Source organism: Staurois parvus, unplaced genomic scaffold (genome assembly GCF_062004578.1).
Source record: "Staurois parvus isolate SC_StPar_1 unplaced genomic scaffold, SC_StPar_1.0 ptg000297l, whole genome shotgun sequence".
Classification (NCBI taxonomy): Eukaryota; Metazoa; Chordata; class Amphibia; order Anura; family Ranidae; genus Staurois; species Staurois parvus.
Window position 1 is genome coordinate 4,072,335 of NW_028318093.1, and position 12,254 is coordinate 4,084,588.

Genomic DNA, 12,254 nt, shown 5'->3' on the forward strand with positions numbered 1-12,254 from the left:
GGTCCTCCAAGGGCATAGAGATGAATGGAGGCCATCTTTCCTTCACTAATCTCTATGCTCAGCACCGAGATCGTTTGATGGTTTCTCTGGTAAGGCTGAGAACTACCGAGCGGCGGCCGGCAGCGGCTGGCGGGTGTCAACGAGTGGCAGGGTTTTATCAGCACCTGTAACGGTGCTTCTTTACATATCAGACGACGACTGAAAGGGGTGTTTTTAGCCGAAACGTTTTGGCCACCGAAATTTCGGTGCATCCCTACTGCAAACCTTACTGTATGGGCAGTGCATTACAATGCAGTCCCTGGCATAGATTTAAATGAAATATTTTGTGACATTTCAATAAATTTTTAAATAAAAAAAAAAAAAAAAGTAAAAATGTATCTTAAGCTGTAACAACCCAAAACCCTGCCACTACAGAAAGGAAAACAGCCTGTATAAATTTTAGCCCCCCATCCAATCCCTAAGCAATTTGTTACACGTTTTCCAATCGCAACAGTGCTCATCATGAAGATTCCCATCATATTCAGTGGTGTCCATTCACACCTGAGCTCTGTGCTGCTGTCATGAGAAGTACATGTGCTTCAATGGGTGCCTGAAAATGGGTGACACAAGCGTTTTAGTGTGGTTTTCCTGCGTATTTTTTGCATCTAACAACCTGTCTCCCCTTAACATCCTGGTGAACAAAATGGAGGATTCAGAAGTGTCCATGCTGGACATGACGCCACAACACCACGCAGAAAACCCAGGAAGCAGATATCACAGACCTCAAAATAAAACCCCCTGAAACCACATGGAAACCGCTTCAAAAACTGCATTTGAAAAAAAAGGGAAAAATTGCCTGAAAATGCAAAGTGGCTATTTGTGTGAGGGCTGCTGTGAATGAGCCCCAACACAAGACAAGTCCTCTTGGGGTACACTACTTTCTGCCATAAAAGCAATCATTGCTTTCACATATCGTTGTAGTGACAAACAATAACCCTAGGTTCGCACCTATGGAGGTTGCGTTTGATGCGTTTCTGCATTGCGTTTTGTATTTTTGCATTTGCGTTTTTTTTTCTTTTCTTGTTGCTAGGCAGATTTTAAATGCAAAACGCATCAAAAACATGGCAAAAACGAGATTCATGCTTTTCTGCAGCATTCCCATTGAAGTTTATACAACCAAAAACCCAACATTTTGCATTCAAAAAAGTCACTGACCCTTTCCAAAAAACGCGCCAGGCGAAAACGTGATGTGAACCTGCCCCATAGTAAATCATGTTAAATGGACTGTACTGCGTTTCTGCAAAATTGGTTAGGTGTGAACCTTGGGTAAGGCCCCGTTCACATTCAGTATTTTGGAAACAGAATCGCTGCAATTCTGTCTGTGATACTAAATTGTGACGAAAACAATGATGCACACTTGGGTGCAGTGGCCCAGCAATCCAGGCAAGATGCGCATTTAAAAATTGTACTAAGGTTGTCAACCTGCAAAAATTAGGAGCTTCTTTTGGGCAATAAATGCGCATAGGGCAGCTCATTCATTCAATAGGCTGCCCTATGCGCATTTGTTGCCCAAAAGAAGCTCCTAATTTTTGCCTACCAACAAGAAAAAAAAAAAAAACGCAAATGCAAAAATACAAAACGCAATGCAGAAACGCATCAAACGCAACCTCCATAGGTGTGAACCTAGGGTTATTGTTTGTAAAACGCAATTTTAAAATCATGAGCGGGAATACTCATTCTCGCAATGCGATACAAGGATGAGACCGTATAGTACATACGTCCTCATAGGTCAACTGCACACAGGATCACCACAGAGTGAGGAAAGAAAACCTCCAGTTGCCCATAGCAACAAGACGTTCCCCTTCAGTCTCCCATACTGCCATGGAAACATGGAAATGACTGGTTGCTACTTGGACAAAACTGCTTATCTTTTCAATGTTTCATGCAAAAATGATTTAGGAAAGTAGCAGCACCATTTTTGCGTCCATATTTAGGGTAACATGGTACTTTTTTTTTTCTTTTGACTGGGGAGAGTCCCCTTCACTTCCTGTTCCATAGCCAAAACAGGAAGTGAGAGGAAATCCCTGCAAATTAACCCCTTCACACCTAAGGGTAAAACAAATCTAAATGCCTAAGCACAATTCTGCAATGTTGATGTGTTAGTAAAACCGTACATATCATCACAACTACTTTGTACATCCAGGTGGATTATGCCTTGATTTTTTCAGGAGAAATTGGGCATTCATTTGGTGGTAAATGGAAATGGATAGCTCCTTATTTTTTTTATTATCAATGGAAAACTGGCCCAAAATAGTAAAAAAGAAAATCATTTTTTTATTTATCTGTGTGTTTCTTGTTACTACTATAACCTACCACCAAAGAACAACCCAAAATAAATTCCCCAGCTCTTGACGATCGCAGCAATACCATATATGTGTATGTTATTTGTTGTTTGTACCCGTAGTACAGGTCAGAAACAATAGTGCACATTTTGTTTTGTTTTTTTACTTAAAACACACTGACACTAACATCAATTTTTTTTAAATCCTGACCTTTGACCCTGACCCAAACACTAACCCTGGCACTGAACAAGATCAAACCTTGATCTAGGTATTTTTCTTTATTTTTTCTTTTATTTTTTAATATTTATCTTTTTTTTTTACAAACATTTTTTTTCTCTCTCTATGCCAGGAGTTAGAGAGATACAATATATCTCTCTTCTCCATTCATAGAGAGAGAAAAAAGCAAGGGGGCCAGGCTGCACAGTGACTGATCACTGTGATAGCCAATCAGAGGCTATCACAGCAATCATGTGACCCGGAATCGGGAGTCCCGGGTCCCGATCGTTAGAATGGGGCTCAAGACTTTCAGTGACACCGCGGTCTTTGTGCTGGGAGCACGCCAAGCAGTACGCAAATATGCGGCCCCACGGAAAAAAAGCCCAGTTCCGTGAGGCTGCATATTTGTGTGAAGTCGGCATCAAGGGGTTAAGGGATTTCCTTGGGGACCCCCAGGTCACCAGAACTAATGTCCCCATTGGAAAAATTTTACCTCTTAACCTATTACTTTCCTGGGAACAAACCAAATTTTAGGGTTTCCCTCCAAAATGATGCAACCCCCTGGTTATCACCAGAACTAGTGAAGCTTTCCTATCTATTCCTGTTCTGGTGACAACCCAAAATGTGGTATTTTCTTTTACTGTCAGGCCTAACTGTGCCGGTTTCTATTTCAGAGGTAATGTGGCAGTCTTCCATCTATAAAATAGTATTAAAATAATACACGGTGATCCCGACATCAAGGTCCTTGTTCAGGAACTTCCTTTTACAGGGTGACAACAATCTGTCCGTCTCCCAGTTGAGCACCTGTGTTGTCACCCGCTCACAGTCTTTCCGATGGATACTACAAATGGCCATTCCAACACTAATTACACAAGAAGTGTCCACTTACTTTTCTCACCTCCAAATCCCCCACTCCCTGAAAGATGACATGCCGCTATCATTGGAGTGCATCTATGTAGACTGGAAGAGGCAGCAGGAGTTCAGCAGCACCGAGACGCAACAAAGGATAAGAAAGGTAGGGATGTACCGACACTGAGTATTCGTGAAAATACTCCCGATACGCAAACAGATACTCTGCGGTTCGATTTGCGTCTATACAAAATGTACGGACGCAAAATGCAGCGCAAAGAATAGCATACGGTTTGAATAGGAATGCGATTCCTGTCCAAATCACATGCGGATTCCCCACTGCTCTTGTGTGAAGCCAGGCTTGTCATAGTCGGAGTTCACACAGGAGCGGTGCCGGAAACTTCCCTGTACCAATCCCATGCTGATTGGGAGAGAAGGGCGTGTGGGGATGTTTGCCTTGGTGTTGGTGTGACGGGAGTCACTTTAGGTGGAGGACCCATGGAACACAGCTCACTTTGGATAGGTGGGGAGACCCCTGTCTCAGCTCCCTATATCCCTATTATGTGTAAGTTACCCTGTGCCTGTTAGGGGTACAGGGTGATCTGTCCTAATATTAGGATGGGGGGTTGTTTAATGCCATGTGGCTGCATCCAATTGTTCTATTGTGTGCCTTGCTTGGGAGCAAACTATTATGGGATGTATGTGTTTGTGTATTGGCTTTGTGAGGGTGTCTCCAGCAGCCCTCCCTCCTGATGGGACTGTCTGTTGGTGTGAAGTTTGAGTACCTGTGTGTCTCTTGATGTTAAGTGTAGATTGCCCCACCCTGTGTCATTATGCAGGGAGGGGGGATTGCCCCCGAGTATATAAAAAGCTAGTTCGAGTTTCAAATAAAGAGTTCCATGCTCAGACAGACTGGTGTCGTCTAGTCTTGTATGGTCGGCTGTGGTGTCTGTGGTCGGTGTTCAGACGGGGAAGCGGTATTATAACGGAAGTACCCAAGCGCAGTCTGGGGTCGGTTCCGTTACAGTCGGCCATCAGGCGGAGGATGGAGGCAGATGCTCCAGACTCTCAGCTGTAGGAGAGGAAAGACTATGCTATGACAGGCCCAGGTCCACACAGGAGCAGTGAGGAAACCGCATGCGATTTGGACAGGAATCGCACTCCTGTTCAAATCAAATGCTATCTTTTGCAGTGCAATTTGCGTCCATACATTTTGTATAGATGCAAATCGCACTGCAATGTATTGGTACTCGGTATCGGCGAGTACTTAACCGAAAGTATCGGTACTCATGCTTGCCGATCAAAAAAGGTATCGGTGCATCCCTAGACAAAAGTAGTTGATTATGTTTATGTGAAGGGATGGATGCTGCTCAACCAACCCCAGGAGTCCAATGAAGAAGAATAGCCTCAGCCGCCATACTGGCCAAGCCCTCTGACGTCTTTTGTCCCACCCATTGGGGCTTGGACACAAAGATTACCTCTGTGACCAAGTACCCAGAGGGCGGGGTGAAACGTGCCAGTGGCCGTGGCCAGTACCTCTGTGACCAAGCCCCCCAGTGGACGGGGTGAACCATCAGTGGGCGTGGCCAGTGCCTCTGTGGCCAAGCCCCTCCAGTGGGCAGGGTGAACCGTGTCAGTGGGCGTGGCCAGTACGGCAGCTGAGGCCATTCCTCTACATTGGACTCCTGGGGTCAGTAATGGCTGACACTGGAATCGCTTGGACTCCTGCTGGGAATTCAATAAAGCTGCTGAGCCACTCTTCTGTCCCTAATCCCTCTCGTTAATGTATTGTGCCTAATTTATGAAGCATCTACAACCCTTTTGGTCCCCACAGTAACTTGTGCACCAAATTCACTTTTACATTGTGGCACCATAAATGCATCAAATTCATATTAAAATACCAACATTTCATATCTTATGAAAGTGGAGCTAATTAACAGCAACTCTCTTTTTTGGCGTACAGGGAGAGACCCCGGCGCAGATTTTCTTAAAGTGTGTCTCATGCATTCTAAAAGTGATGCAGTATACGCCAAATTCAAGTACAAGTTCTAGACAGGTACGTTCATTTGGCACATTCTGCCCCACTTTTAGAATGCATGAGAGATATTTTCACTAAATTTGTCTTTGCCAGTCTTTATGAATTCCAGAGAAAACGTCTAAGCAAACAAAATATCATTCAATGAAGGATGAGGCCTGTCTCAACCGCTTTCCGTCCACCCTATAGTAGAAATACTGCTACAGGGCGGCACCTGTGTGCAAAACCACATATATACGTGACTCACAGTCCTGTGGTTCTCGCGGGCCAGGGGGCACGCACGCACCCCTGCCAACCAACAGGTGCCGTTATTTGATCCCCGAGGGATCACTCATCCGATTTAGGTCAGTGATGGTCGGCCTAAGTCAGATGATTGATCCCTGTCCTTTCAGGGATCTTCCTGTACCTGTGTTTACAGTTACACAGGTACAGGAAGTGATGACATTTTCTCTCTCTGGGCACATCCCGTCCCAGAGAGAGAAGAATCAAGACACATGTGAGTAAAACAGTACACTTTTCACAGTTAGAAGACTTTAGGACACATTTAACCCCTTGATCGCCCCCCGTTAACCCCTTCACTGCCTTGTCACCAGTGTCATTAGTACAGTGTACAGATTTTTTTGCTGATCACTGTGTTAGTGTCGCCGGCAACTTCAGATAGCATTAGTGACAGCTAGCGCCCCTCCCAGATAGCGCCAGATTGCCCATCAGTACACCAGTAATCACATTTAACCCCTTGATTGCCAGGAACACGCTCACATACACAATAAGCCTCCATTGCTAGTATAGTGTCTGAACGGATCAATATCTTTGATCAGATCAGCACTATACCAGCGTTCACATTAGTATAGTGTCCCCATAAACGCAGCATTAGCGGGATCAGCCCCGACACCTGTGTTTAGCACCTACGTTTACCCCCCCCCCCCAGCAAGTGCAGTGTCAGTAGGTCACTGTCACTTGATATAATCGCACACAAAACCGCAGTGTTCACAAAATCAGGCCTGATCTCTGTTAGCACTTCCCGGTAAATTTTTTTGTAGCGGTTTAAGCAGTCCCTGACAACCAGGTGCTCTTTTTCCCGTAAGTCGCACCAGGTACCTATACATTTAGTGGACAAAATGTCAATGGAAAGGTACTCTAGTGAAGAGGCCTACAGGATTCTGTGCATGTCAGATGAGAGCGAAGGGGAAGACTCACTGACACAATCCACCTCAGAATACGACCCTGTAGACAGCAGCGGCACCCTGACAGATAGCTCAGATGATGAAGAAGAGGTCCCTGCTAAGGTCAGGCATACCCGACCCTGTTCCCAGGTTGCTGAGATGTTACAAACGCATGATGACTCTCATATGCAGCAGAGTGCCAGTACTAGTGCTGCTCTACCTTTCAGTGAACTGGCGAGCAAAAGCGGCCTAGTACACCCTGGTCTTTCATATACCAGCACTGCAGAGAAAGCTCTATTTCTGTGAAAAAAAAGGACATAAATTTCGTTTGGGTACAGGAATGCATGACCGCGCAATTACCAGTTGAAATAGTGCAGTGCCAAATAGCAAAAGGCCTGGTCAGGAAGGGGGGGGGGGTAAATCCTCAGGAGGGCAAGTGGTTAAGTTAAGTCCATCATGTAAACCATTAGTTCTGCCTCTACTTGGATTGCCCTCTACATCATGAGCAGAACCTCCAATCTAGGTTCCTGTATTATGCTTTCATACATAAAAACATAATATATACCCCAATTTCTTTGTAAAATATGAAAGAGGATGTTACGGCGAGTAAATAGCTACCCAACAAGTCACGCTTTAAAATTGTGCACGCTCATGGAATGGCGTCAAACTACGGTACTTAAAAAATCTCCATGGGTGATGCTTTAAAAATTTCTACAGGTTAGCAATGTAAAGTTACAGAGGTCTATTGCTAGAGTTATTGCTCTTGCTCCGACATTTGTGGAGATACCTCACGTGTGTGGTATGAAAAAAAAAAACCACCAACAAGTTTGAGAAAAAAAAAAAACAATATTTTTGACTTTTTGCTATTAAACATGTCCACTAAAAGAATTTTAAAAAATCTAATTTCGTCATAAATTTAAGCCAAAATGTAATTTGCTAAAAAAAAATCCAAATACGTGTAAATTAACCACAAGCCTACAGGGCACTTATACCCCTTCCTGCCCAGGCCAGTTTTCAGCTTTCAGTAATGTCACACTTTGAATGACAATTGTGCAGTCATGCAACACTGTACCCATATGAAATTTTTATCATTTTTTTTTAGACAGATAGAGCTTTCTTTTGGTGGTATTTAATCACCTCTGGGTTTTTTATTTTTTGCTAAACAAACCAAAAACAACTGAACATTTTGAAAAAAAAACTGTGTTTTCTTAGTTTTTGTTACAGAATTTTGTAAATAAGTGATTTTTCTCCTTCACTGATGTGCGTTAATGAGGCTGCAGTGATTGGCACTGATGAGGAGGCACTTCTAGGTGGCACTGATGGGCACTGAAAGGAAGCACTTATATATGGCAGATAGGTGGCACTAATAGGCAGCAATGACTGGCATTGATAGGCAGCACTGACTGGCACTGATTAACAGCACCGATAGGTGGCACTGACTGGCACTGATAGACGACACTGAAAGGCAGCTCAGATGGGCACTGATATGTGGCATTGATGTGCACTGGTAGGCACTGGCAGGTGGCATTGATGGGCACTGACAGGTGGCACTGCTGGGGTTACACTGATCATCAGTGCCCTGATGATCAGTGTATGTGTCCTCTTCGAGGAATGCCGATTACAGGCTCTCCTCTCGAGCTGTCAGCGTGACAGCTCATGAGGAGAGAAATGTCAATAACCGGTATTTCCCTATTTACATGCGATCAGCTGTGATTGAACACAGCTGATCACATGACCGAGCCGACATCTTCTGCTCTTTCAGTTGATCGGTGATCCACTGTGTCCGAGGGATCGCCACGCTGCGTGCTCCCAGAGCCGCGCACGCGCGGTTAGACTGGGAGGACGTCATATGACATCCTTCCAGAACGAGAGAACCACCTTGCGACTGTCATTTCCTTATATGGCGTGCGGGAGGCAGTTAATTGGTTTACGTGAAAGGTATAGCATCTACAAATGGCTGTATATATACTGGAATTTTTTTTAATTTTTACTAGTAATGGCGGCAGCCAGTGACTTATAGCAGAACTGCTTCGGGCATTCTGACAATGGGGAGAACTGACTTGGTGTCACTGACCTCCCCAGTGACACCAATACAGTAAGCTAATAAAAAGCACTGACACTGTACTAATGGCACTGGGCAGGAAGGGGTTAACATGTGGGGCGATCAAAGGTTTAACTGTGTGCTGTTTTACTATGGGCTGTGTCTGTGCTTTCAACTGTAAGCACACTGATATGCAGAGCCATACAAAGCAGTGTGCAGGAGCCGACAGGGGAGAGAACTGTATTGTTTACATACAGCTCTCTCCCTCCATCGGTAATGCTTCTTGATCACTGGGTGCCGGCGAGTAATCATCGGCTGGACCCGGTGATTGACAGCAGAGGCCACGAATCGCGGCGCAGGTAGGGCATGCGCTCACTACCAGGAAATGCAAAATCATGTGTGTATATATATATATATATATATACACACACACACACACACGTGATTTTGCGCACCCCTGCCGCCCTGTAGCAGTACATCTGCTATAGGGTAGCAGGAAATCGGTTAATGAACATTATATGTGGCCTTTTAGGGCTTGCTCACACCATGTTAGTTGAGCAGTGTTTATAGACCAGGGCTCATAGAAATGGTTTTCTAAGTGGCCTGTTCACACCGTAATGCTGCATTGAGGTGGATGTTTCCAACATCCCTGTTACATAATTACATTTCCAAACTTAGAACACTTCAATAGAGTTAAAAACAGAAAAGAATAATCAGTGTGCTGCATAGTAACAAATCATTGCACCGCCTGTACACAGCGTACACCAGCATGGACACCTCCCAGTCTGCGGGCTTAGTGATTGAGCCCCCTATATCAAGAATTTTCAATCTAATATCAAGAAAGCTGACCACCACTTCCCCAGAAAATAACAGCAAACACGGTGGATCTACTACAATATACTCACAAAAACAAACGCAACAATCTTTATTATAAAGTGGGCAACGTACTGTACAATTCCCTTTAGATCCACCATAGATCTGCCAGATTGGATTCATTGAACAGATTGTTCAGGTGTGTCCTCCTATTACATAGGTAAATATCAGGGCCCTGTACACCACATGCTCTAATTTTTTTTTTTCCAATACAACACAAACAATAAAAAGCAATGTGCATCAACACAATCTAACACTGGAAGGAAAATGAAAGTGAAAATTTTGCAAAAAAAAAGCCTGTAAAAGAAAGGCATTGCAGTGGTTGAAAAACTTCATGTATTTAACCCTTTAACTGTCAGAACTGTTTTTTTTTTCCATTTTTTACAAACATGTTTTAAAAAACCATTTTAGGCCTGAAGATTACACAAGACCCCCAAATATTATATATTTTCTGAAAGCAGACACCCTAGAGAATAAAATAGTGGTAGTTCCATACACTAATGTGAATTTTAGAGCAAATGACCCAAATTTTTGGTAAATAATAAAGAATGCGGTTGCGCCAAGTAAATAGATACCCTAAGTGCCAAACCTTAACCACGTACCCGCCGCTGTATAGCAGATATACTGCTACACTGGTGCACAAAATCACATATACATATATATATATGTGATTTTGCATTTCCGGGGCCATCCGTGGCCGTGGATGTCAATCACAGGGTCCCGGCCGGTGATTACCCGCCGGCGCCCGTTGATTACGGGCAATCACAGATGGGGAGGAAGACTGTTTTGTTTACAAACAGTCTTCCTCCCTGTCAGCTCGGGCACACTGCTCGGGATGGCTGTGCACAGCACAGCCATCCTGAGGAGTGTGCTTACAGTGAAGCACACACCCCCGCCCCCTAGTAAAACATTCCCTACACACAGTTAACCTTTTGATCGCCCCTTACATTAACCCCTTCCTTCCCAGTGTCATTAGTACAGTGTCAGAATGCCAGCCGCAGTCCTGCTAAAAGTCGCTGATCGCCGCCATTACTAGTAGGAAAAAAAAAATTACAAATCCCAGTATCTATACCGCCATTTGTAAACGCTATAACTTTCACGTGAATTAATTAATTTACACGTATTGGAATTTTTTTTTAGCAAAGACGTAGCAGAATACATTCTGGCCTAAATTTATGACGCAATTTGTTTTTTTTTTTATTTTTTTTACTGGACATGTTTAATAGCAAAAAGTCCAAATATTGTTTTTTCCTCAAAATTGTTGGCCTTTTTTTGCTTATAGCACAAAAAATAAAAGCACAGGTGATCAAATACCACCAAAAGAAAGCTCAATTTGTGGGAAAAAGAGGATGTAAATTTCATCTGGGTGCAGCGTTGCATGACCGTGCAATTGTCAGTTAAAGTAACACATCGCCGTAACACAAAAAATGGCCTGGTCAGGAAGGGGAGAAAATCCTCTGGAGGGCAAGTGGTTAAATTTGTGTGTGCCTAAATGAAAACAGCAACAAACTTCAGCACCCTATATTTTCTATAGGTAACACTTCAAAAGCCCCTACATGCCATCAGTTTAATGTTACAGAGGAGATCTTCTGCTACAATTATTGCTCCCATTCCAGCATGCGTGGTGATATGTAACTTGTTTATTGCAATGGATGTTTTCGTTTACGTTCCTAAATGCATATACCTGGGGGTTCGAAACCTCCATTTTGTCTTTTTTTTTGGGGGGGGGGGATATTACAGGGAAGGAAATAAGCATTTGATCCCCTGCTGATTCTGAATGTTTGCCCACTCAGAAAGAAATGATCAATCTAAAAATCAAATGGCAGGTGTATTGTAAGGACTTATATTGAATGGGAATTAACATATCTTTTGTTTCCAAGGGTGGGAGAGGTCTGAGGTGTAAATTTTATTTATTTCAGGTACTTATATAGTGCAGTCACTTTACGTAGCACTTTACATATATATTGTGCATTCACATCAGTCCCTAACCCTCAAGGAGTGTACAATCTAAGGTCCCTAACTTACATTCATACATACACATATTAGGGCAATTTAGACAGGATCCAATTAACCTACCAGCATGTCTTTGGAGTGTGGGAGGAAACCGGAGTGTGGGAGGAAACCGGAGTACCCGGAGGAAACCCACGCAGGCACAGGGAGAACATGCAAACTCCAGGCAGGTGGTGCCGTGGCTGGGATTCGAACCAACCAGCCTAGTACTGCCAGGCAGAAGTGCTAACCATTTAGCCACTGTGCTGCCCTGAATTGGTCATTACACTGTGTGACAAGCTTGGTAGGAACAGCCTGTGTGTTTTGTCCATATGGGCACCTTGAAAACTCTTTGCATGCATTTTTCATGATGAAAAAAGGCTCTGGACAGCATTGGGAACTGGAAGAGTTAAAAAAAAAATTCAAACGCTTATAAACGTGATTTGCTGTGTTTACAAGTGTTTTGCGTTTGAAATGCTAATAAAATTGACGTCTGAACGCAAGTTTGATGCGTTAAAAAAAAACTCAACTGCCTGTAAACGACTGTAAATGAAGATGCGTACATGGACACATAGGAAAACATTAGGGTGAGTTCAGGGGCTGCTGAATAAAACGCTGAACAGTTCCTAAACATGAGTTTTGCAGCTGCAGTGTACATGAGCCCTAAGTCATGTTTTGTGAAGGGGATCAAATACTTATTTCCCTCATGAACATGCAAATCAGTGCATAATTTGTTAGACATGCATTTCTTTTGAATCTTTTGTTGC

The 12,254-nt window shown here is 43.6% G+C and overlaps 1 protein-coding gene across 3 annotated transcripts in view; it reads right to left on the reverse strand.

Moving 5' to 3' along the window:
• The window catches only part of TRRAP (transformation/transcription domain associated protein), a 236,450-nt gene that overhangs the window by 222,063 nt on the left and 2,133 nt on the right, over positions 1 to 12,254 (reverse strand). The gene's annotated exons all lie outside the window — the stretch shown is intronic.